The sequence below is a fragment of the Arachis hypogaea genome, chromosome 15 (genome assembly GCF_003086295.3).
Source record: "Arachis hypogaea cultivar Tifrunner chromosome 15, arahy.Tifrunner.gnm2.J5K5, whole genome shotgun sequence".
NCBI lineage: Eukaryota > Viridiplantae > Streptophyta > Magnoliopsida > Fabales > Fabaceae > Arachis > Arachis hypogaea.
The window spans coordinates 139490198-139515373 of record NC_092050.1 but is presented as its reverse complement, the minus strand read 5'-3'; the positions used below and the strand labels follow the sequence as shown (position 1 = coordinate 139515373).

The following is a 25176-nucleotide window of genomic DNA, read 5'->3' as shown; positions in this document are numbered from 1 at the left end:
TCTATGTAGACGACATGTTGATAAAGACACAAAGTGAAGACACATTACTGTCCGACCTGACTCAAGTGTTTGACACTATAAGGAGGCACGACATGCGACTCAATCCTGCAAAATGCACCTTTACGGTAGAAGCAGGCAAATTCCTAGGTTTCATGCTCACACAAAGAGGAATTGAAGCAAACCCGGAAAAATGCCAAGCCATACTCAACATGAAGAGCCCCACCTGTGTCAAAGAAGTGCAGCAACTCAACGGGAGACTGGCCGCCCTATCCAGATTCTTAGCAGGGGCAGCGATAAGATCTCTCCCCTTCTATGCTACTTTAAGAAAGGGAAAGCAGTTCGAATGGACGACAGAATGTGAACAAGCCTTCCAAAACTTCAAAGAGTTCTTAGGACGACCGCCTATCTTAACTCGACCACAAGAAGGAGAACCGCTCATATTATATCTCGCAGTAGGAAGTCGGGCAATAGCCTCAGCACTAGTCAGAGAAGACGAAAGTGGGCAACAACCCGTCTACTTCATTAGCAAAGTGCTACAAGGATCCGAACTGAACTACCAGAAGATAGAAAAGTTTGCCTATGCTCTCATCCTAACATCTCGACGACTTTGCCTATACTTCCAGGCTCACACCATTAGGGTTCGAACCAACCATCCCATAAAAGGAATACTGCAAAAAACGGATTTAGCAGGCAGAATTTTACAATGAGCAGTCGAGTTATCAGAATTCGACCTCCAATATGAAGGTCAGACGGCCATTAAATCACAATATCTAGCCGATTTTATCACAGAATTCACAGATGCCTTGGAAACCCCCACAGAATGGAATCTCTACGTGGACGGTTCTTCAAATAAGACTGGAAGCGGCGCAGGTGTGATAATAGAAAGCAACCAAGGAACCCAAGTTGAGCTCTCCCTCAAGTTTGGGTTCCCGGCCTCAAACAACCAGGCAGAATATGAAGCGTTATTAGCTGGTTTGAAGCTGGCTAAAGAGGTTGGAGCTCAAAAACTCAACATTTACAGTGATTCACAAGTAGTCACCTCACAGATCACAGGGAACTACCAAGCCAAAGATCCCACCATGAAAAAGTATTTGGATAAAACCAAGAAACAGCTCGGACAACTCAGGGAATATAAGATCCGCCACATACCCCGCGAAAAAAATGCCCGAGCTGACGCACTCTCGAAACTAGCCAGTACCAAACCAGGGGGCAACAATAGAAGCCTTATCCAGGAAATGTTACAGAATCTGTCAATCTTGGAAGAGAAAAAAGTCCTATCCATAATAAGTCAGGACCAAGGATGGATGACCCCCATAATTAACTATCTCAAAGCAGAAACACTCCCCACAGAAGAAAAGGAGGCAAAGAGGTTAAAAAGGAAAGCACAGTACTACACTATCATAAACAACATCCTGTACAAAAGAGGGATCTCAATACCATTACTAAAATGTGTGCCGACCAACAACACAAAGGAAGTACTAGAAGAAGTACACGGCGGCATTTGCGGCAATCATCTCGGAGCACGAGCTCTAGCCAAAAAAGTACTCTGAGCGGGATTTTATTGGCCAACTCTACATAAAGAAGCTGCAGAATTTGTAAAGACATGTCCACCATGTCAGAAACATGCCAACTTTCACATCGCCTCGCCAGAAGAGCTCATCAGTGTAACTTCGCCTTGGCCGTTTGCAAAATGGGGACTTGATCTTCTCGGACCCTTCCCCCAGGGATCAGGACAAGTTAAATTCCTCATAGTAGGGGTAGACTATTTCACAAAGTGGATCGAGGCAGAGCCTCTAGCCAACGCCACTGCTCAAAGAAGCCGGAAATTCCTATATAGAAACATCGTCACAAGGTTCGGGGTTCCACACTCCATCACCACAGACAATGACACTTAATTCACAGATGCAGGCTTCAGAAAATTAGTAGCCGACTTGAACATAAAGCACCAGTACACCTCCGTGGAACATCCGCAAGCCAATGGACAGGCTGAAGCTGCCAACAAAGTCATATTGGCCGGGTTAAAACGGAGATTACAAGACGCAAAGGGAGCTTGGGTAGAAGAACTTCCACAAGTTCTATGGGCATATCGAACGACGCCACACTCCACCACAAAGGAATCTCCTTTCCGGTTAGCATACGGAATAGAGGCGATGATTCCAGTAGAGATTGAGGAAGGATCGCCCAGAGTGGTTCATTACATTGAGGGAGCAAACTCCCAACTTCAGAGGGAAGAGCTCAACCTACTACCTAAAGTCCAAGAAAGAGCTCGGATCAGGGAAGAAGCACTAAAACATCGAATGGATTCCAGATATAATCAAAGGATAGTGCTGAGAAGTTTCACAGAAAATGACCTCATCCTAATCCGAAATGATATTGGAACAACTCGACCAGGAGAAGAAAAGTTGGCAGCAAACTGGAAAAGACCCTACCGAGTTGTAGAAGTACTTGGGAAGCGCTACTACAGACTGTCCGAACTCGATGGACGAGAGCTTCCCAGATCATGGCACGCCTGCAACCTAAGAAGGTACTACAGCTAGAAAAAGTGAAAGATCTCACTATTGGATGCACTCTTTTTCCTGAAAGGGTTTTTTAACGAGGCACCAAGTTGAGACTCAGACACTATCCGACTTAAAGGGATGAAAAATTCCCACATGTATATATTTGCATTTTCCTTTGAATAAAATATATATTTTAGATATTCTACAAGTTTCCAAGACGCATTAATCTGAAGCATTCGTTATCCGATTATAAAGCAACAGATCGGCATAAAGTGAAAAATAATTTCACTGCACGATCACGATAAAGACAATCGTCCGATAAAGGTGAAAATTCGATTCACCTAAAAGACGATCTAAAGATAGCAACCACCTTCTACAAATCGGCAAAGATGAACACAGAATAATGTAAGAAGTTATCGAAAGTTATCCGAGAAAGAACCTGACGAGGTCTTATGGATTGCTAAATAATAACTTAAAGACTGGCTGACGTTAAGAAGTCGGACCAAGTCAACCCAAGTTATAAGTAAACCCTGGAAAGAGGTCTGGCTTAAAGAGGATTACTTTAACTTAGAAGGGATCGACATGACAAAGTCAGCCCAAAATGAAAAGTTATAAAAGTAGTCCCTGAAAGAGACTTGACAAAGGTCCAAAAAAGAGGACTACAAAAATAACTTAGAAAGAGGACGACGCAAAGAAGTCGACCTCCTACAAACAAGTTATAAGAGTAATCCCTGAAAGAGATCTGACAAAGATCCAAGAGAGAGAACTACAAAATAACTTAGAAAGAGGACGACGCAAAGAAGTCGACCTCCTACAAACAAGTTATAAAAGTAATCCCTAAAAGAGATCTGACAAAGATCCAAGAAAGAGGATTACAAAAATAACTTAGAAGAGGTCGACATAACGAAGTCAGTTTCCTACAACAAACAAGTTATAAAAGTAATCTCTGAAAGAGACCTGACCAAGGTCCAAAAAAGAAGATTACTAAAAATAACCGAGAAAAGATCGACATGACGACGTCGGTCAACTACTTGGAAAAGGACAAAGAAGTCGGTCATGGATTGCTAATTGGATCCACGCATCTACGACCTCCAAGTACAAAGCAGTTCAAAGAGGCTGAGCAACAAGGCTTCAACATTCTCGAAACATATAAAAACTAAGATAGGCGAAAGCAAGCATGACATAAAATAACAAAGCTTCAGGGTCAGACCCAAAAGCTTAGAAGCTACTCGTTGTGTTTTTCAAAATAATGGGTTGCTAAACAAGCAACCAGAAAGAGTGTCAGCAAAATAAACCAACTACGAAATAAAGAATTTTAAAGCCCACAAGCCGGGCCAACTACACAGATATCCAAAATAAATTAGCTAAGGATTAGAAGACTTTTTAACAGCATCAGCCTGAGGAGAAGGAGGGCGAGCCTGGAGAGGAACAGCATCTACAGTACCATCATCCCGGTTTAAGATCTGGCAGTCAGGATCAGAAGCGGGAGGGCCGACCTCGGCAGGAGGAACAGTAGGAGCTGACACCTTGGTAGAAGACACAGGGAGGGGATCAACATCATCATCATCCTCGTCATCAGGGACAATCTTACCATCCCTAACAACATTATCTAGGCTGAAGAGAGTAAGGTCGGCCTCGGGAGCAATAATCCGAACTTGCTCTTTTAGGTTCTCATAGGCAGCAGTTACGCTACAAACAAGATGACCTTGGAGCTCGGAGTAATCAGCTCGGGCGTTCTCCAACTCCGCCTTCAGACGCATTCCCTCCCGATAGGATGTAACATAGCTGTCTTTATGCCTCAGCGCCGTGTCCTCGGCCAGCCTCACAGAAGCCGCCAGAGAAAGTGAACTCGCCTTCTCGTTCTCCAAATCCTTCTCCAACTTGGCTACCCTTACTTCAAGCTCCTCCTTCAGGCCCTTCATCCGATCAAACTCCTGTTTAGCCTCCTCCATAAAGGCTTTGGTGGCGTGGAGAGGAAGATTTTGAGAAGTCCGGTATAGGGCAGCCCCCATATACGCCATTCTAACACTACTTCGAGTTATAAAGTCCAGATGACGAAGGAGCGACACGTCGTCCATAGGAAGGGCACCGTAGGGACCGATTTGTTGATCCACAAATTCAACGGCATTAAAGTTAGGAGCATCAAGGTTGAAAGGCTCAGCTATTTTTTGTTTCTTGTTGGGAGGAGCACCAGAACTAGAGGCAGAAGTCGGTGGAGGGTCAACCAGACGAACCCGAGGAGTAGGGATCACCTTCCTCGGCCCGAGAGAACTCGGCACAGGTGGCTTTACTTGCACTTGGGAAGATCCCTCCCCGGCCGCCTTGGCCGAGATGTTCTGAGCAGCAGTCGCCTTCTTTGCCCTTTTGAAGGCCTTCATGGATTCATTATTTTTTGACATCTCTACAAACACAAAATCAGGCACAATAAAGGGTTACAATCACAAGATGAGGAAGCAAAACTAAGAAACAAGTATAGAAACAAGTCAGGCAAATACCCAAAATAGCCTGGACCAAGGATGGCTCATTCAAAAACCTTTTTGTATCAAGATGGGGTGGTGCTCCCCATAAATCCTCAAGAACAACAACAAAGGCATGCTCAACATCGTCAAGCATATCCCAGGAATAGCGAGACACTCTCACCTCCTTCTGCCACTCTAGAGGGAAAGAAGGCTCATCATTTTCATCAAGAAAAAAGGGGCGGGCCCCCTTGACAGCACGAACTTTAAAGAAGTAATTCTTGAAATCCTTAAAGGACTCATCATACATAGCAAACACTTTATGGCCCTGGGCAGACCTGAAAGAAACCCAGGAAGCTTTCTTTTTCGAAGAACCACCAGGCTTGGCGGAAACAAACAGGTAAAGGAAGAGAGCCTGAGAAGGTGTTACACCTAACTCTTGGCAAAGTAGCTGAAAAATTTTGATAAAACCCCAGGAATTCGGGTGAAGCTGGGACGGGGTAATATTACACGACCACAACAGGTCGATCTCAAAAGCAGTAAAAGGAAAAATAATGTCCAGTTGACTGAAGAAATATTCGTAGGCATAGAAGAAGGGACGCTCCCCCTCGATGGAAGTCGAAAAACAAACCCTCTCATCAGAATCAGCAGCAACAAGCTCATAATCCCTCTCCCAGGCACTGTTACCAAAAATCCTATGGCGCTTCCTCAGCTCTATGCAAAATTCATCATCCACAACAGAAACACACATCAAGACAAGGGAGTCCAGCCAATCGGACATCCCCTCGGGAACTCTGGAAGACATCTCTAAAATGTTATTGCGAGAAGACATGAGGCCAACTAATCCTACAATAAGAAAAGAAGATTGGATTACCAAAAAGCATCTCGGGCAAAGGGCGAAACAACTCGACCAATATGATACAGAAGAACAAACAGAAAAGGAAAACCCCAAGACTCAAACCAAAGTCCTGGGGCATCCTTTGGAGGCAGTAACAAAGCAGGTGTTCCGAGGGTTACCTGAAACTGTAGGTCGATCTCGGACGAGATCTTCTATGCTGGCCGGAGATGGCGTGTCCGGCTGGCTGATGGCGGCCGAAGTTGTTGTGTCCGACTTGTTGGACTTGCTGCACTGCTGATCCTTGGTCACCGGAGGGTGGGGGGTACCTACAAGAGACTCCGATGCTTAAGTTAGCATGGGTATTAAACAGGTTTTATGTAGAATCAGAGTATGAGTTATACCTGGGTGCTCCAGTGTATTTATAATGGTGTAGAGTGACCTTTTTAGATAAGATAAGTTAGTTATCTTATCTTATCTTATCTTATCTTTGGGTGAGGTCAGCTTATCTTCAACGGAACCGCCCTTCTCTCTGTAGGCTTGGGCTGCCTTTGGATTAGGCTGTGTTCCTTCATTTGGGCCATTTACTGGGCTTTCCTGTCGATTTGGCCGAGTTCTTCGTAAAGAAGTCGGTCCGCTTTACCTAAACAGGTCGGTCGCTTTGCTACTGAACATCCCGGTTCGGACAGCTCAACCCAGGGTATGAACAGTGCCCCTGCTTGAGCTCGGTTTTCTTTTTTGAGGCCGAGTTCTCAACTTCGGTCCTTCTCTAGTAGAGCCGAACTCAAGCACTTTGTCGATTCCTTTGTAGAAGCCTTTTTGAATGTAGAACGTTTTTTTTCCTTTAAAAGCACGCGCTTTTATATCGGCGCTTTGGGAACGTGCGAGGGTTTAATGCTTTCATTAATTTTAACATTAATTGCCCCGTTTCCCTTTGGCTCTTTTATTTTGATTTTGAAAACCCAGAAACGGTTTCTCTCCTTCGCCCTTTTTGTAACTTCTTCGCATTTTTTCCTTCATTCTCTCGCTTTGAACTTTTCTTTGTGTTGCGGCGTTGTTTGATTTTTCTGAAGCCTCTGCATGGAGTTCGTAGTTTCGCGTTTCAGCCCAGCGACGTTGCTTTTGCTCGTGTCTTTTCTTTTACTTCGAGGTAGCGATTCCAGATTTCGTCGTCCCTCTTCAACTTCCCTAAAGCCTGCTGCTTTTTCAGGTTGGTACTAACTTTCTTGCTTCTTTCACGGCTTCATTTTTAGTTTTTGGGTGAAGCTTTTGCTTTTGCATGTTTGAAAGTTTGAACCTTTTCGTGATCTTGCATTTGTTTGTCGCTGTAAATGTGTTTTTCTTGGCTTTCTTTTGTGTGCTCTTCTGGCATTTCCGTTGAGGCTTTCTAAGGTTATGTTGTTGCTTCTGATTTTTTACTATCTGATAGAAACTCTGCATCCGTTCCTTGCTTTGCTTGATTGCTTTTTGTCTGATTTCTCAAAAGTTCGTACCTTTGACGATTTCCATTTGGCGTGTTTTGATGTTTTGGGAATGCTTTTTGCTTGGCTGACTGTGATGACTTATGCCTCTGGAAATGCTTGCTTGTTTGAAGTCTTTTTCTTGTTTGAAATATGCTGGGGTGAGAGCTGTAGATTTCTACTAGAAACCTTACTTGATTATTGCCTCCAAAGGATGCCCCAGGACTTTGGTTTGAGTCTTGGGGTTTTCCTTTTCTGTGTGTTCGCCTGTATCGTGTTGAGTTGTTTTCTCCCTTGTCCGAGATGTTTTTAGTAATCCCATCTTCTTTTCTTACTTGTAGGATTAGTTGGCCTCATGTCTTCTCGCAATAACATTGTAGAGATATTTTCCAGAGTTCCAGAGGGGATGTCCGATTGGCTGGACTCCCTTGTCTTGTTGTGTGTTTCTATTGTGGATGCTGAATTTTGCACAGAGCTGAGGAAGCGCCATAGGATTTGTGGTAATAGTTCCCGCGAGGGGGATTATGAGCTTGTTGCCCCTGATTCTGATGAGAGAGTTTGTTTTCCGACTTCCGTCGAGGGGGAGCGTCCCTCCTTCTATGCTTATGAATACTTCTTCAGCCAATTAAATGTTACTTTCCCTTTTACTGCTTTTGAAACTGACTTGTTGTGGTCCTGTAACATTGCTCCGTCCCAGCTTCATCCGAACTCCTGGGGTTTTATCAAAAATTTTCAACTTCTTTGCCAGGGGTTGGGCATAACACCTTCTGAAACTCTTTTCCTTTATCTTTTTGTCTCGTCCAAGCCCGGGGGTTCCTCAAAAAAGAAAGCTTCCTGGGTTTCTTTCAGATCGGCCCAGGGGCATAAAGTTTTTGCCATGTATGATGAGTCGTTTAAAGATTTTAAGAACTACTTCTTCTGAGTCCGTGCTATTGAGGGGGTCCGCCCCTTTTTTCTTGATGAAAATGATGAGCCTGCTTTTCCTCTAGAGTGGCAAAAGAATGTAAAAGTGCCACGTTACACATGGGAAATGCTTAGTGAGGTTGAGCGGGCCTTTGTAGTTATTCTTGAAGATTTGTGGGAGAAGCCTCCCCATCTAAATACGAAGCGATTTTTGAGTGATCCATCTTTGGTTCGGGCTGCTTTGGGTACTGTCTGATTTGTTTTTATACTTGCTTCCGAGCTTTTCTTCTCCCATGTTGTAACTTGTCTTTTTGTGGTTTGATTTTGTGTTTTTCAGAGATGTCGAAGAATAATGATTCTATGAAGGCCTACAAAAAGGCGAAGAAGGCGACTGCTGCTTTAAACATCTCGGCCAAGGTGGCCGGAGAGGGATCTTCTCAGGTTCCAGTTAAACCTCCTATACCAAGTTCTCCCGGGCCGAGGAAAGCAATTCCTACTCCTCGGGTTCGTTTGGTCGATCCTCCACAATCTTCTGCTGCAGCTTCTGGTGCCCCTCCTAGTAAGAAACAAAAAACTATTGAGCCTTTCGACCTTGATGCCGCAAACTTTGATGCGGTTGAGTTTGTGGATCAACAAATCGGCCCTTATGGTGCTCTTTCTATGGACGACGTGTCGCTTCTTCATCATTTTGATTATATAACTCGGAGTGGTATTAAGTTGGCACACATGGGAGCGGCCTTATATCGAACTGCTCAAAGTCTTCCTCTCCATGCCACTAAAGCTTTCATGGAGGAGGCTAAACAGGAGTTTGATCGGATGAAAGGTTTGAAGGAGGAGCTTGAAGTGAGGGTGGCCAAGTTGGAAAAAGATTTGGAGAATGAGAAGGCGAGTTCCACTTCTCTGGCGGCTTCTGTGAGACTGGCCGAGGACACGACTATGAGACATAAGGATAGTTATGTGATATATTATCGGGAGGTGTTGCGTCTGAGAGAGGAGTTGGAGAATGCCCGAGCTAATTATTCCGAACTCCAAGGTCATCTTGTTGGCAGTGTAACTGCTGCCTATGAGAACCTGAAGGAACAAGTTCGGGTTATTGCTCCCGAGGCCGACCTGACCCTCTTTAGCTTAGATAACGTTGTAAGGGATGGCAAGGTTGTCCCTGATGACGAGGATGAGGATGATGTCGAACCTCCCCCTGTATCCTCTGCCAAGGTGTCGACTCCTGCTGTTCCTGCCGAGGTCAGCCTTCCCGCTTCTGATCCTGACTGTCAGATTTTAAATCGGGATGATGGTACTGTGGATGCTGTTCCTCTCCAGACTCGCCCTCCGTCTCCTCAAACTGATGCTGCTGAATAGTCTTCTGGCCCTTAACCCATTTATTTTGGATATTTTCGTAGTTGGCCCGGCTTGTGGGCTCTTTGAATTCTTTTTGTTAAATGTTGATACTTTCTTGTTGCTTGCCTAGCAACCTTTTGTTTTGACAAACAAAAGTAACTTTCTAGCTTTTGAGGTAGATTTTGGTGGCCTCTGAAGCTTTATAACTTTATATCATGCTTTTGCGCTTAATTCAGTATCTTTTTTGTTTTCTGAGGATGTTGGAATCCTGCAGCTCGACCCTTTTGGATTGCTTTGTACTTTGTAGCTTGAATCCTTTTGTGGTTGTGATTATGTGGGTCTAACTTGTTCTTCGGTTTTCTCGTTCTTGCTTGTGTTTCTGACGATCTATAACCGATTTCTTCAAGTATGGTCCTCCAAGTTATTTTGGTGGTCCTTTGTCCGGTCTCTCTCAGGGGTTACTTTGGTAACTTGCTTTGTAGTAGGCCGACTTCTTTATGTCATCCTTTTCTAAGCTATTTTGTAATCCTCTTTCTTGGATCTTTGTCAGATCTCTTTCAGGGATTACTTTTATAACTTTTTTAGTAGTAAGAGTCCGACTTCGTTATATCGGTCTCCTTTAAGTTATTTTTGTAGTCCTCTTTTTTGGACCTTTGTCAGGTCTCTTTCAGGGATTACTTTTATAACTTTTTTAGTAGTAAGAGTCCGACTTCGTTATATCGGTCTCCTTTAAGTTATTTTTGTAGTCCTCTTTTTTGGACCTTTGTCAGGTCTCTTTCAGGGATTACTTTTATAACTTTTTTAGTAGTAAGAGTCTGACTTCGTTATATCGGTCTCCTTTAAGTTATTTCTGTAATCCTCTTTCTTGGATCTTTGTCAGATCTCTTTTAAGGATTACTATAACTTTTTTAGTAGTAAGAGTCTGACTTCATTATATCGGTCTCCCTTAAGTTATTTCTGTAATCCTCTTTCTTGGATCTTTGTCAGATCTCTTTCAGGGATTACTTTTATAACTTTTTTAGTAGTAGGAGTCTGACTTCGTTATATCGGTCTCCTTTAAGTTATTTTTGTAGTCCTCTTTTTTGGACCTTTGTCAGGTCTCTTTCAGGGACTACTTGTATAACTTTTTCATTTTGGGCTGACTTTGTTATGTCAGGCCCTTCTAAGTTAAAGTAATCCTCTTTAATAGGGTTGGCCAGACCTCTTTCCAGGGTTTACTTATAACTTGGGTTGACTTGGTCCGACTTCTTAACGTCGGCCAGTCTTTAAGTTATTATTTTAGCAATCCGTAAGACCTCGTCAGGTTCTTTTTTAGATCACTTTCGATAACTTCTTACATTATTCTGTGTTCATCCTTGCCGATTTGTAGAAAGTGGTTGTCATCTCTAGATCGTCCTTTGGGTGAATCGCGTTTTTACCTTTATCGGACGGTTGTCTTTATCGTGATTGTGCAGTGAAATTGTTTTTCACTTTCTGCCGATCGGTTGCTTTATAATTGGACGATGAATGCTTCAGATTAATGCGTCTTGAAATCTTGTAGAATATCTAAAATATGTTTTATTCAAAGGAAAAGTGCAAATATATACATATGGGATCATCCCTTTAAGGCGGATAGTGTCTAAGTCTCAACTTGGTGCCTCATTAAAAAACCTTTTCAGGAAAAAGAGTGCATCCAATAATGAGATCTTTATCTTTTCTAACTGTAATACCTTCTTAGGTTGCAGGCGTGCCATGATCTGGGAAGCTCTCATACATCGAGTTCAGACAGTCTGTAGTAGCCCTTCCCAAGTACTTCTACAACTCGGTAGGGTCCTTTCTAGTTTGTTGCCAATTTTCCTTCTCCTGGTCAAGTTGTTCCGATATCATTTCGGATTAGGATGAGATCGTTTTCCGCGAAACTTCTCGGCACTACCCTTTGATTATATCTGGAAGCCATTCGACGTTTTAGCGCTTCTTCCCTGATCCGAGCTCTTTCTTGGATTTCGGGTAGCAGGTCGAGCTCTTCCTTCTGGAGTTAGGAATTTGCTCCCTCATTATAATGAACTACTCTGGGCGACCCTTCCTCAATCTCTATCGGAATCATTGCCTCTATTCCATATGCTAATCGGAAGGGGGATTCCTTTGTGGTGGAAATTAGTGTCATTCGATATGCCCATAGGACCTGTGGAAGCTCTTCTGCCCATGCTCCCTTTGCATCTTGTAATCTCCGTTTTAACCCGGCCAATATAACTTTGTTAGTAGCTTCGGCCTGTCCATTGGCTTGTGGATGTTCAACGGAGGTGTACTGGTGCTTTATATTCAAGTCGGCTACTAGTTTTCTGAAGCCTGCATCTGTGAATTGAGTGCCATTGTCTGTGGTTATTGAATGTGGAACCCCGAACCTTGTGACAATGTTTCTATATAAGAATTTCCGGCTTCTTTGAGTGGTGGCGTTGGCTAGGGGCTCTGCCTCGATCCACTTTGTAAAGTAGTCTACCCCGACTATGAGAAATTTAACTTGTCCTGATCCCTGGGGGAAGGGGCCGAGAAGATCGAGTCCCCATTTTGCAAACGGCCAAGGCGAAGTCACGCTGATGAGCTCTTTTGGCGGGGCGATGTGGAAGTTGGCATGTTTCTGACATGGTGGATATGTCTTTACAAATTCTGTAGCTTCTTTCTGTAGAGTTGGCCAATAAAACCCCGCCCGGAGTACTTTTTCGGCGAGAGCCCGTGCTCCAAGATGATTGCCACAAATGCCGCCGTGTACTTCTTCTAGTACTTCCCTTGTGTTGGAGGTCGGCACACATTTTAGTAATGGTATTGAGATCCCTCTTTTGTAGAGGATGTTGTTTATGATGGTGTAGTACTGTGCCTCCCTTTTTAACCTCTTTGCCTCCTTTTCTTCTGTGGGGAGTATTCCCGCTTTGAGGTAGTTAATTATGGGGGTCATCCATCCTTGGTCCTGATTTATTATGGCCAGGACTTTTCACTCTTCCGAGATTGATGGGTTCTGTAGTATTTCCTGGATGAGGCTTCTATTGTTGCCCCCTGGTTTGGTGCTGGCTAGTTTCGAGAGTGCGTCAGCTCGGGCATTCTGTTCGCGGGTATGTGGTAGATCTTATATTCCCCGAGTTGTCCGAGCTGTTCCTTGGTTTTATCCAAATATTTTTTCATGGTAGGGTCCTTGGCTTGATAACTCCCTGTTATCAGTGAGGTGACTACTTGTGAATCGCTGTAGATGTTGAGTTTTTGAACTCCAACCTCTTTAGCCAGCTTCAAACTAGCTAATAAAGTTTCATACTCGGCCTGGTTGTTTGAGGCCGGGAACCCGAACTTGAGCGAGAGCTCGACTTGGGTTCCTTGATTGCTTTCTATTATCACGCCTGTGTCACTTCCCATTTTATTTGAAGAACCATCCACATAGAGATTCCATTCTGTGGGGGTTTCCAGGGCATCTGTGAATTCTGCAATGAAGTCGGCCAGATGCTGCAATTTGATGGCCGTCCGAGGTTCGTATTGGAGGTCAAACTCTGATAACTCTATTGCCCATTGTAAAATTCTGTCTGCTAAATCTGTTTTCTGCAGTATTCCTTTTATGGGTTGGTTGGTTCGAACCTTAATGGTGTGAGCCTGGAAATACGGGCGAAGTCGTCGAGATGTAAAATGAGAGCATAGGCAAACTTTTCTATCTTCTAGTAGTTCAGCTCGGATCCCTGTAGCGCTTTGCTAATGAAGTATATAGGTTGTTGCCCACTTTCGTCTTCTCTGACTAGTGCTGAGGCTATTGCCCGGCTTCCCACTGCGAGATATAATATGAGCGGTTCTCCTTCTCGTGGTTGAGATAAGATAGGCGGCCGTCCTAAGAACTCCTTGAAGTCTTGGAAGGCCTGTTCACATTCTGTCGTCCATTCAAACTGCTTTCCCTTTCTTAACGTAGCATAGAAGGGGAGAGATCTTATTACTGACCCTGCTAAGAATCTGGATAGGGCGGCCAATCTCCCATTGAGTTGCTGCACTTCTTTGACACGGGTGGGCCTCTTCATGTTGAGTATGGCTTGGCATTTATTCGGGTTTGCTTCAATTCCTCTTTGTGTGAGCATGAAACCTAGGAATTTGCCTGCTTCTACTACAAAGGTGCATTTTGCCGGATTGAGTCGCATGTCATACTTCCTTATAGTGTCGAACACTTGAGTTAGGTCGGACAGTAATGTGTCTTCGTTTTGTGTCTTTATTACCATGTCGTCCACATAGACTTTCATGATTTTTTCGATGTGGTCTGAGAAAACTTTGTTCATTAGCCTTTGATAAGTAGCACCCGCGTTTTTGAGACCGAAAGGCATCACGATGTAGCAGTAATTTTCTTTCGGTGTTAAAAACGAGGTCTTTTCTTGATCTGGTGGATACATGGGGATTTGGTCGTATCCCGAATATGCGTCCATAAACGAGAGGTATCTATATCCGGAGGAAGCATCTACCAGAGCGTCGATACTTGGGAGTGGGTAAGGATCTTTTGGGTAGGCTTTGTTGAGATCGGTGTAATTAGTACACATTCGCCACTTCCCATTTGATTTTTTCACCAAGACGACGTTGGCTAACCATAGTGGATACTTGACTTCTCTTATGAATCCTGCCTCCAGTAGTGCCTGTACCTGCTCTTCCACAGCTTGGGATCGCTCAACTCCCAGTTTTCTTCGTCTCTGTTGCACCGGCTGAGATCCTGGATAGACCGCCAACTTGTGGATCATTAGCTTAGGGTCTATGCCCGGCATGTCTGCGGCTTTCCATGCGAAGAGGTCAACATTATCTCGTAAGAATTGTATCAGTAATTCTTTTGAGTCTCCTCTTAGGATCGTGCCGATATTAGTTGTTTTATCCGAGGTGTCTCCGATCTGAATCTTCTCTGTCTCACCTTCTGGCTGCGGACGGAGTTCTTCTCGTCACTGAACTCCGCCAAGTTCAATTGTATGAAACTCTTCTCCTCTGCCTCTGAGGTTTAGACTTTCGTTATAACAGCGGCGTGCCATCTTTTGATCTGTCTTTATCGTGGCTATCCCTTCTGTAGTTAGGAATTTCATGCATAGATGTGGAGTCGAGACTATCGTGCCGAGTTGATTAAGTGTTGTCCGACCAATTAGAGCATTGTAGGCTGAACTTACGTCGACCACAATGTAGTCTATTTTGAGGGTCCTGGATTGGTTCCCTTTTCCGAAGGTTGTGTGTAGCGATACGTATCCCAGTGGTTGTACCGGGGTGTCTCCTAGTCCGAACAGACTATTCGGGTATGCTCTAAGCTCCTTTTCATCTAAGCCGAGTTTGTCGAAGGCTGTTTTGAATAAGATGTCGGCAGAACTCCCTTGGTCTACTAATGTACGGTGTAGATTGGTGTTTGCCAATATGATAGTGATGACCATGGGATCATCGTGTCCCGAAATGATGCCGGATGCGTCCTCTTTAGTGAATGTTATCGCCGGGATATCGAGTGCTTCCTCTTTTCCCTCGACATGATATACTTCTTTGAGATATCTTTTTCGGGATGATTTAGAGATCCCACCTCCTGCGAATCCGCCGTGTATCATGTGGACGTGTCTTTCTGGTGTCCGAGGTGATCGTTCAGTGATATCCGAAATTGTTACTCAGAGGTTGTAAAATTTGTTGTTCGTTCTCTCCCTGGCAATGGCTCCAAAAATGTGTGCACAGTACCATGGTCCAAACATAACTTCACAACTTCAGACAACTAACCAGCAAGTGTACTGAGTCGTCCAAGTAATAAAACCTTACGTGAGTAAGGGTCGATCCCACGGATATTGTCGATATGAAGCAAGCTATGGTCACCTTGTAAATCTCAGTCAGGCGGATATCAAATGGTTATGGAATTTTTGAATAAATAAACAGAAAATAAAGATAGAAATACTTATGTAATTCATTGGTTAGAATTTCAGATAAGCGTATAGAGATGCTTTCGTTCCTCTGAACCTCTGCTTTCCTGCTATCTTCATCCAATCAGTCTTACTCCTTTCCATGGCTAACTTTATGTAAGGGCATCACCGTTGTCAATGGCTACATCTCATCCTCTCTGTGAAAATGGTCCGATGCGCTGTCACTGCATGGCTAATCATCTGGAGGCATCACCACTGTCAATGGCTACATCCCATCCTCTCTGTGCGCTGTCACTGCATGGCTAATCATCTGGAGGTTCTCGATCATACTGGAATAGGATTTACTATCCTTTTGCGTCTGTCACTACGCCCAGCACTCGCGAGTTTGAAGCTCGTCACAGTCATTCAATCCCTGAATCCTACTCGGAATACCACAGACAAGGTTTAGACTTTCCAGATTCTCATGAATGCCGCCATCAATCTAGCTTGTACCACGAAGATTCTGATTAAGAGATCCAAGAGATACTCATTCAATCTAAGGTAGAACGGAAGTGGTTGTCAGGCACGCGTTCATAGGGAATGATGATGATTGTCACGTTCATCACATTCATGTTGAAGTGCGAATGAATATCTTAGAAGCGGAATAAGTTGAGTTGAATAGAAAAACAGTAGTACTTTGCATTAATTCATGAGGAACAGCAGAGCTCCACACCTTAATCTATGGAGTGTAGAAACTCTACCGTTGAAAATACATAAGTGATGAAGGTTCAGGCATGGCCGAATGGCCAGCCCCCAAACGTGATCAATATGATCCAAAGATGAACTAAAAATCATAAGATGTAAATACAATAGTAAAAAGTCCTATTTATACTAAACTAGTTACTAGGGTTTACAGAAGTAAGTAATTGATGCATAAATCTACTTCCGGGGCCCACTTGGTGTGTGCTTGGGCTGAGCTTGAAGTTTACACGTGGAGAGGTCATTCTTGGAGTTGAACGCCAGTTTGTAACGTGTTTCTGGCATTCAACTCTGGCTTGTGACGTGTTTCTGGCGTTTAACTCTAGACTGCAGCGTAGAACTGGCGTTCAACGCCCTTTTGCGTCATCTAAACTTGGCCAAAGTATGGACTATTATATATTTCTGGAAAGTCCTGGATGTCTACTTTCCAACGCAATTAAAAGCGCGCCATTTTGAGTTCTGTAGCTCCAGAAAATCCATTTTTAGTGCAGGGAGGTCAGAATCCAACAGCATCAGCAGTCCTTCTTCAATCTCTGAATCTAATTTTTGCTCAAGTCCCTCAATTTTTGCCAGAAAATACCTGAAATCACATAAAAACTAATAAAAACATCCCTAAAAGTAACTAGATCCTACTAAAAACATACTAAAAACAATGCCAAAAAGCGTATAAATTATCCGCTCATCACAACACCAAACTTAAATTGTTGCTTGTCCCCAAGCAACTGAAAATCAAATAGGATAAAAAGAAGAGAATATACTATAAATTCCAAACTATCAATGAAACATAGCTCCAATCAGATGAGCGGGACTTGTAGCTTTTTACCTCTTGAATAGTTTTGGCATCTCACTTTATCCATTGGGGTTCAGAATGATTGGCATCTATAGGAACTCAGAGTTCAGATAGTGTTATTGATTCTCCTAGTTCAGTATGTTGATTCTTGAACACAGCTACTTTATGAGTCTTGGCTGTGGCCCTAAGCACTTTGTTTTCCAGTATTACCACCGGATACATAAATGCCACAGACACATAATCCCAACCTTTTCAGATTGTGACTCAGCTTTGCTAAAGTCCTTAATTAGAGGTGTCCAGGGTTCTTAAGCACACTCTTTTTTTGCTTTGGACCTTGACTTTAACCACTCAGTCTCAAGTTTTCACTTGACACCTTCACGCCACAAGCACATGGTTAGGGACAGCTTGGTTTAGCCACTTAGGCCAGGATTTTATTCCTTTAGGCCCTCCTATCCACTGATGCTCAAAGCCTTGGGATCCTTTTTATTACCCTTGCCTTTTGGTTTTAAGGGCTATTGGCTTTTTCTGCTTGCTTTCTCTTTCTCTTTTTTTTCGCTTTTTTTTTTTCGCAAGCTTTGTTCCTTGCTGCTTTTTCTTGCTTCAAGAATCATTTTTATGATTTTTCAGATTATCAAATAACATGTCTCCTTGTCATCATTCTTTCAAGAGCCAACATATTTAACATTCTTAAACAACAACTTCAAAAGACATATGCACTGTTCAAGCATTCATTCAGAAAACAAGAAGCATTGTCACCACATCAATATAATTAAACTTAAGTTCAAGGATAAATTCGAAACTCATGTACTTCTTGTTCTTTTGAATTAAAACATTTTTCATTTAAGAGAGGTGATGTATTCATAGGACATTCATAACTTTAAGACAAAGTTACTAAATACTAATGATCATGTAATGAAGACACAAACATAGATAAGCACTTAACATAAAGAAAACGAAAAACAAAAAATTTAAGAACAAGGAATGAGTCCACCTTAGTGATGGTGGCGTTTCCTTCTTGAGGAACCAATGATGTCCTTGAGCTCTTCTATGTCTCTTCCTTGTCTTTGTTGCTCCTCCCTCATTGCTTTTTGATCTTTTCTAATTTCATGGAGTATGATGGAGTGCTCTTGATGCTCCACCCTTAGTTGTCCCATGTTGGAACTTAATTCTCCTAGGGAGGTGTTGATTTGCTTCCAAAAATTCTGTGGAGGAAAGTGCATCCCTTGAGGTATCTCAGGGATTTCTTGATGATGAGCTTCCTCATGTGTTTCTTGAGCTCCATGAGTGGGCTCTCTTGTTTGCTCCATCCTTTTCTTAGTGATGGGCTTCTCTTCCTCAATGGGAATGTCTCCTTCTATGAAAGCTCCAGCTGAGTAACATAGATGGAAAATAAGATGAGGAAAAGCTAGCCTTGCCCAAGGAGAGGGCTTTTCGGCTATTTTGTAGAGTTCAAGGGAGATGACTTCATGAACTTCTACTTCCTCTCCAACCATGATGCTATGGATCATGATGGCCCGATCCACAGTAACTTCAGATCGGTTGCTAGTGGGGATGATGGAGTGTTGGATGAACTCCAACCATCCTCTAGCTACAGGCTTGAGGTCCAGTCTTCTTAATTGAACCGCCTTGCCTTTGGAGTCAATCTTCCATTGAGCTCCTTCCACACATATGTCCATGAGGACTTGGTCCAACCTTTGATCAAAGTTGACCCTTCTAGTGTAGGGGCGTGCATCTCCTTGCATCATAGGCAAGTTGAACGCCAACCTTACATTTTTCGAACTAAAATCTAAGTATTTCTCCCGAACCATTGTAATATAATTCTTTGGATTTAGGTTCTTACTTTGATCATGGTTCTTAGTGATCCATGCATTGGCATAGAACTCTTGAACCATTAGGATGCCGACTTGTTGGATGGGGTTTGTTAGAACTTCCCAACCTCTTCTTTGGATTTCATGTCGGATCTCCGGATACTCATTTCTCTTGAGCTTGAAAGGGACCTCGGGGATCACCTTCTTCTTGGCCACAACATCATAGAAGTGGTCTTGATGAGCTTTGGAGATGAATATTTCCATCTCCCATGACTCGGAGGTGGAAGCTTTTGTCTTCCCTTTCCCTTTTCTAGAGGATTCTCCGGTCTTAGGTGCCATCAATGGTAATGGAAAAACAAAAAGCTTATGCTTTTACCACACCAAACTTAGAATATTGCTTGCCCTCGAGTAAGAGAAGAAAGAATAGATGAAGAAGAAGAAGAAAATATAGAGGAGAGGAGGGAGATGTGTATTCGGCTAAGAAGGGAAAGAGGGGGTTGTGTTGTGTGAAAATGAGGAAGAATGAAGGGCTTTATATAGGGAGGGGAGGGGGTTTAGTTTCGGCCATATAGGGTGGGTTTGGATGGGAAATTGATTTTGAATTTTGAAGGTAGGTGGAGTTTATGAGGTAGGTTTATGGGGAAGAGTGGATGGATGTGAGTGGTGTTGTGGTGATAGGGAAGAGAGATTGAACATTGAGAAGAGGGAAGAAAGTGAGTGGTGGTAGGTGGGGATCCTGTGGGGTCCACAGATGCTGAGTTGATCCTGTGGGGTCCACAGATCCTGAGGTGTCAAGGATTTGCATCCCTGCACCCATTAGGCATGTAAAATGCCTTTGCATGCAATTCTGGCGTTTAAATGCCGAATTGGTGCTTGTTCTGGGCGTTCAGCGCCCAGATGCAGCATATTTCTGGTGTTGAACGCCAGTTCTATACTTGTTTCTGGCATTCAGCGCCAGCTTTCCTCACTGTGCATTTCTGGCGTCTGAACGCCAGGATGCTGCTTGTTTCTGGCGTTCAACGCCAGATGCTCCTTACTGGCGTTTAAACGCCAGTAAGATCCTCCTCCAGGGTGTGATTTTTCTTCTGCTATTTTTTATTCCGTTTTCAATTTTTATATTTATTTTGTGACTCCACATGATCATGAACCTAATAAAATATGAAATTAAAATTAGATAAATAAAAATTGGGTTGCCTCCCAACAAGCGCTTCTTTAATGTCAATAGCTTGACAGTGGGCTCTCATGGAGCCTCACAGATGTTTAGAGCATTGTTGAGACTCCCCAACACCAAACTTAGAGTTTGGATATGGGAGTTCAACACCAAACTTAGAGTTTGGTTGTGGCCTCCCAACACCAAACTTAGAGTTTGACTGTGGGGGCTCTGGTTGACTCTGCAGTGAGAGAAGCTTATTCTGCCTCTTTTCCATGTTTACAGAAGGGTAACCTTGAGTTTTAAACACAAAGGAGTCCTTATTCAATTGAAGGACTAATTCACCTCTGTCTACACCAATCACAGCTCTTGCTGTGGCTAGGAAGGGTCTTCCAAGGATGATGGATTCATGCTCATCCTTCCCAGTGTCTAGGATTATGAAATCAGCAGGGATGTAAAGGCCTTCAACCTTTACTAACATATCCTCTACTTGTCCATAAGCCTGTTTTCTTGAGTTGTCTGCCATCTCTAATGAGATTTTAGCAGCTTGCACCTCAAAGATTCCAAGTTTCTCCATTACAGAGAGTGGCATGAGGTTTATTCCTGACCCAAGGTCACATAGAGCCTTCTCAAAGGTCATGGTGCCTATGGTACATGGTATTAGGAACTTTCCAGGATCCTGTTTCTTCTGAGGCAATGTCAGTTGATCTAATGCATTTAGTTCATTGGTGAACAGGGGAGGTTCATCTCCCCAAGTCTTATTACCAAATAAATTGGCATTCAGCTTCATGATTGCACCAAGGAACTTGGCAACTTGCTCTTCAGTGACATCCTCATTCTCTTCAGAAGAAGAATATTCATCAGAGCTCATGAAAGGCATAAGGAGGTTTAATGGAATCTCTATGGTCTCTAGATGAGCCTCAGATTCCTTAGGTTCCTCAGAGGGAAACTCCTTGTTGATCACTGGACGTCCCAGGAGGTCCTCCTCCTTGGGAATCACATCCTTCCTTTCCTCCTTGGATTCGGCCATGATGGTCATTTCAATGGCCTTGCACTCTCCTTTTGGATTTTCTTCTGTATTGCTTGGGAGAGTATTAGGAGGAATTTCAATGATCCTTTTACTCAGCTGGCCCATTTGTGCCTCCAAATTTCTAATTAAGGACCTTGTTTCATTCATGAAACTTACAGTGGCCTTGGACAGATCAGAGACTAAGTTTGCTAAATTAGAGGTATCTTGTTCAGAATTCTCTGTCTGTTGCTGAGAAGATGATGGAAAAGGTTTACTACTGTTAAACATGTTTCTTCCACCATTATTAAAGCCTTGTTGAGGTTTTTGTTGATCCTTCCATGAGAAATTTGGATGATTTCTCCATGAGGGGTTATAGGTGTTTCCATAAGGTTCACCCATGTAATTCACCTCTGCTATTGCAGGGTTCTCAGGATCATAAGCTTCTTCTTCAGAAGATGCCTCTTGAGTACTGTTGGATGCAGCTTGCATTCCATTCAAACTCTGAGAAATCATATTGACTTGCTGAGTCAATATTTTATTCTGAGCCAATATGGCATTCAGAGTATCAATTTCAAGAACTCCCTTCTTCTGAGGCGTCCCATTACTCACAGGATTCCTCTCAGAAGTGTACATAAACTGGTTGTTAGCAACCATGTCAATGAGTTCTTGAGCTTCTGCAGGTGTTTTCTTTAGGTGAATAGATCCACCTGCAGAAGTATTCAATGATATCTTAGCTAATTCAGACAGACCATCATAGAATATATCCAGGATGGTCCATTCTGAAAGCATGTCAGAATGACACTTTTTGGTCAGTTCCTTGTATCTCTCCCAAGCTTCATAGAGGGATTCACCTTCTTTCTGTCTGAAGGTTTGAACATCCACTCTAAGCTTACTCAGCTTTTGAGGAGGAAAGAACTTGGCTAAGAAAGCCTGACCAGCTTATCTCAAGAGTTCAGGCTATCTTTAGGTTGAGAATCCAACCATATTTTAGCTCTGTCTCTTACAGCAAAAGGGAAAAGCATGAGCCTGTAGACTTCAGGATCTACTCCATTAGTCTTAACAGTATCACAGATCTGCAAGAATTCAGTTAAGAACTGAAAGGGATCTTCAGATGGAAGTCTATGAAACTTGCAGTTTTGTTGCATCAGAGAAACTAATTGAGGTTTAAGCTCAAAATTGTTTGCTCCAATGGTAGGGATGGAGATGCTTCTTCCATGTAAATTGGAATTAGGTGCAGTAAAGTCACCAAGCATCCTCCTTGTATTATTATTATTTTCGGCTGCCATCTCCTCTTCCTGTTCGAAAATTCCTGTAAGGTTGTCTCTGAATTGTTGTATTTTAGCTTCTCTTAGTTTCCTTTTCAGAATCCTTTCAGGTTCAGGGTCTGCTTCAACAAGAATGTTCTTGTCCTTGCTCCTGCTCATATGAAAAAGAGGGAACAGGAAAATAATAATAATAGGGATCCTTTTTACCCAGGTATAGAGGTTCCCCTTTTGTGAGTAGAAGAAGAAAAGAATGTAATGTAAAGAAGGGAAGAAGAGAAAATTCGAACACAGATGGAAGAGGGGTTTCGAATTTGGATGAGATAAAGTGTTAGTAGATGAATAAATAAATAGAAGGAGATGAGAGAGAAATAGGATTTTCGAAAATAAAATTTTGAAAAGGGGTTAGTGATTTTCGAAAATTAGGAATGAAATCAAATTAAAATTAAAAATTGAAACAATTAGTTAATTAAAAAGAAATTTTGAAAAAGAGGGAAGAGATTTTCGAAAGTGAGAGAGAGAGAGAGTTAGTTAGGTAGTTTTGAAAAAGATAAGAAACAAACAAAAAGTCAATTAGTTAGTTGAAAAAGATTTCAAAATCAATTTTGAAAAGATAAGAAGATAAGAAGTTAGAAAAGATATTTTAAAATCAAATTTTTGAAAAAGATATGTTTTAAAAAGATATGATAGGAAGATATGATTAGAATTAGTTTTGAAAAAGATTTGATTTTTAAAATCACAATTAATGACTTGATTCACAAGAAATCACAAGATATGATTCTAGAACTTAAAGTTTGAATCTTTCTTAACAAGTAAGTAACAAACTTGAAATTTTTGAATCAAAACATTAATTGTTGAAGATATTTTCGAAAATTATGAGATAAAATTAAGAAAAAGATTTTTGAAAAATATTTTTAGAATTTTCGAAAATGACTAAGAAAAATGAAAAAGATACGATTTTTGAAAAAGATTTTGAAAAAGATAGGATTTTTAAATTGAAAATTTGATTTGACTCATAAGAAACAACTAAATTTTAAAAAGTTTTGAAAAAGTCAACTCAAATTTTCGAAAATTTATGAGTAAAAAAGGGAAAGATATTTTTTTTTTTTTTTTTTTGAATTTTTAATGAAGAGGGAGAAAAACATGAAAAAGACTCAATGCATGAAAATTTTGGATCAAAACAATGAATGCATGCAAGAACACTATGAATGTCAAGATGAACACCAAGAACATTTTGAATGTCAAGATGAACACCAAGAACTTATTTTTGAAAAATTTTTTATGCAAAGAAAACATGCAAGACACCAAACTTAGAAATCTTTAATGCTTAGACACTAAGAATTCAAGAATGCATATGAAAAACACCATACAACACAAAACAATATAATATGAAGATCAATCAAGAAGGTTTATCAAGAACAACTTGAAGATCATGATGAATGCAATGTATGAATGCAATTTTCGAAAAAAATGCAAGATGAGTATGCAATTGACTCAAGACTCAAACAAGAAACACAAAATATTTTTTATTTTTATGATTTTCAATTTTTTTTTTTGGATTTTTGTATATTTTTTTCGAAAAACATATAGAAAAAAGAAAATAAGAATTTCAAAATTTTTAATATGAATTCCAGGAATCTTGTACTCTTAGTCTAAAGCTCCAATCTGAGGGTTAGGCATGGCTTAATAGCCAGCCAAGCTTTAGAAGATACAAATCAAGCATACAACAGCTGAAACTTCATCCAACTTCATATACTTATAAGTGGAAGCCTCAGTCTAAAAGAATTAGACATGGCTTTACAGCCAGCCAGGCTTCTACATGCTTCATGAAACACTAGAATTCATTCTTAAAAATTCTGAAGAAAAATATATTTTTGAAAAAAAAAATTTTTTGAAAATATTTTTTTTTCGAATATTAATTGGGAAAAACGAAAAAGAAGAAAATATTTTTGAAAAATTTTTGAAAACTTTTTGAAAATAAAATAAGAAGAAAATTACCCAATCTGAGCAACACGATGAACCGTCAGTTGTCCAAACTCGAACAATCCCTGGCAACGGCGCCAAAAACTTGATATGCGAAATTGTTACTCAGAGGTTGTAAAATTTGTTGTTCGTTCTCTCCCTGGCAATGGCTCCAAAAACGTGTGTACAGTACCATGGTCCAAACATAACTTCACAACTTCGCACAACTAACCAGCAAGTGCAATGGGTCGTCCAAGTAATAAAACCTTACATGAGTAAGGGTCGATCCCACAGAGATTGTCGATATGAAGCAAGCTTTGGTCACCTTGTAAATCTCAGTCAGGCGGATATCAAATGGTTATGGAATTTTCGATTAAATAAACAGAAAATAAAGATAGAAATACTTATGTAATTCATTGGTTAGAATTTCAGATAAGCGTATAGAGATGCTTTCATTCCTCTGAACCTCTGCTTTCCTGCTATCTTCATCCAATCAGTCTTACTCCTTTCCATGGCTAACTTTATGTAAGGGCATCACCGTTGTCAATGGCTACATCTCATCCTCTCTGTGAAAATGGTCCGATGCGCTGTCACTGCATGGCTAATCATCTGGAGGCATCACCGCTGTCAATGGCTACATCCCATCCTCTCTGTGAAAATGGTCCGATGCGCTGTCACTGCATGGCTAATCATCTGGAGGTTCTCGATCATACTAGAATAGGATTTACTATCCTTTTGCGTCTGTCACTACGCCCAGCACTCGCGAGTTTGAAGCTCGTCACAGTCATTCAATCCCTGAATCCTACTCAGAATACCACAGACAAGGTTTAGACTTTCCGGATTCTCATGAATGCCGCCATCAATCTAGCTTGTACCACGAAGATTCTGATTAAGAGATCCAAGAGATACTCATTCAATCTAAGGTAGAACGGAAGTGGTTGTCAGGCACGCGTTCATAGGGAATGATGATGATTGTCACGTTCATCACATTCATGTTGAAGTGCGAATGAATATCTTAGAAGCGGAATAAGTTGAGTTGAATAGAAAGATAGTAGTACTTTGCATTAATTCATGAGGAACAGCAGAGCTCCACACCTTAATCTATGGAGTGTAGA

At 41.8% G+C, this 25176-nt stretch overlaps 1 non-coding gene across 1 annotated transcript; it reads left to right on the top strand.

The window, feature by feature from the left end:
* The first annotated feature begins 21624 nt into the window (after positions 1 to 21624).
* On the top strand, positions 21625 to 21728 carry LOC112753877 (small nucleolar RNA R71). The gene has a single exon (XR_003178240.1). It is a non-coding gene; the product is annotated as a small nucleolar RNA R71 (small nucleolar RNA).
* The last annotated feature ends 3448 nt before the right edge of the window (positions 21729 to 25176 follow it).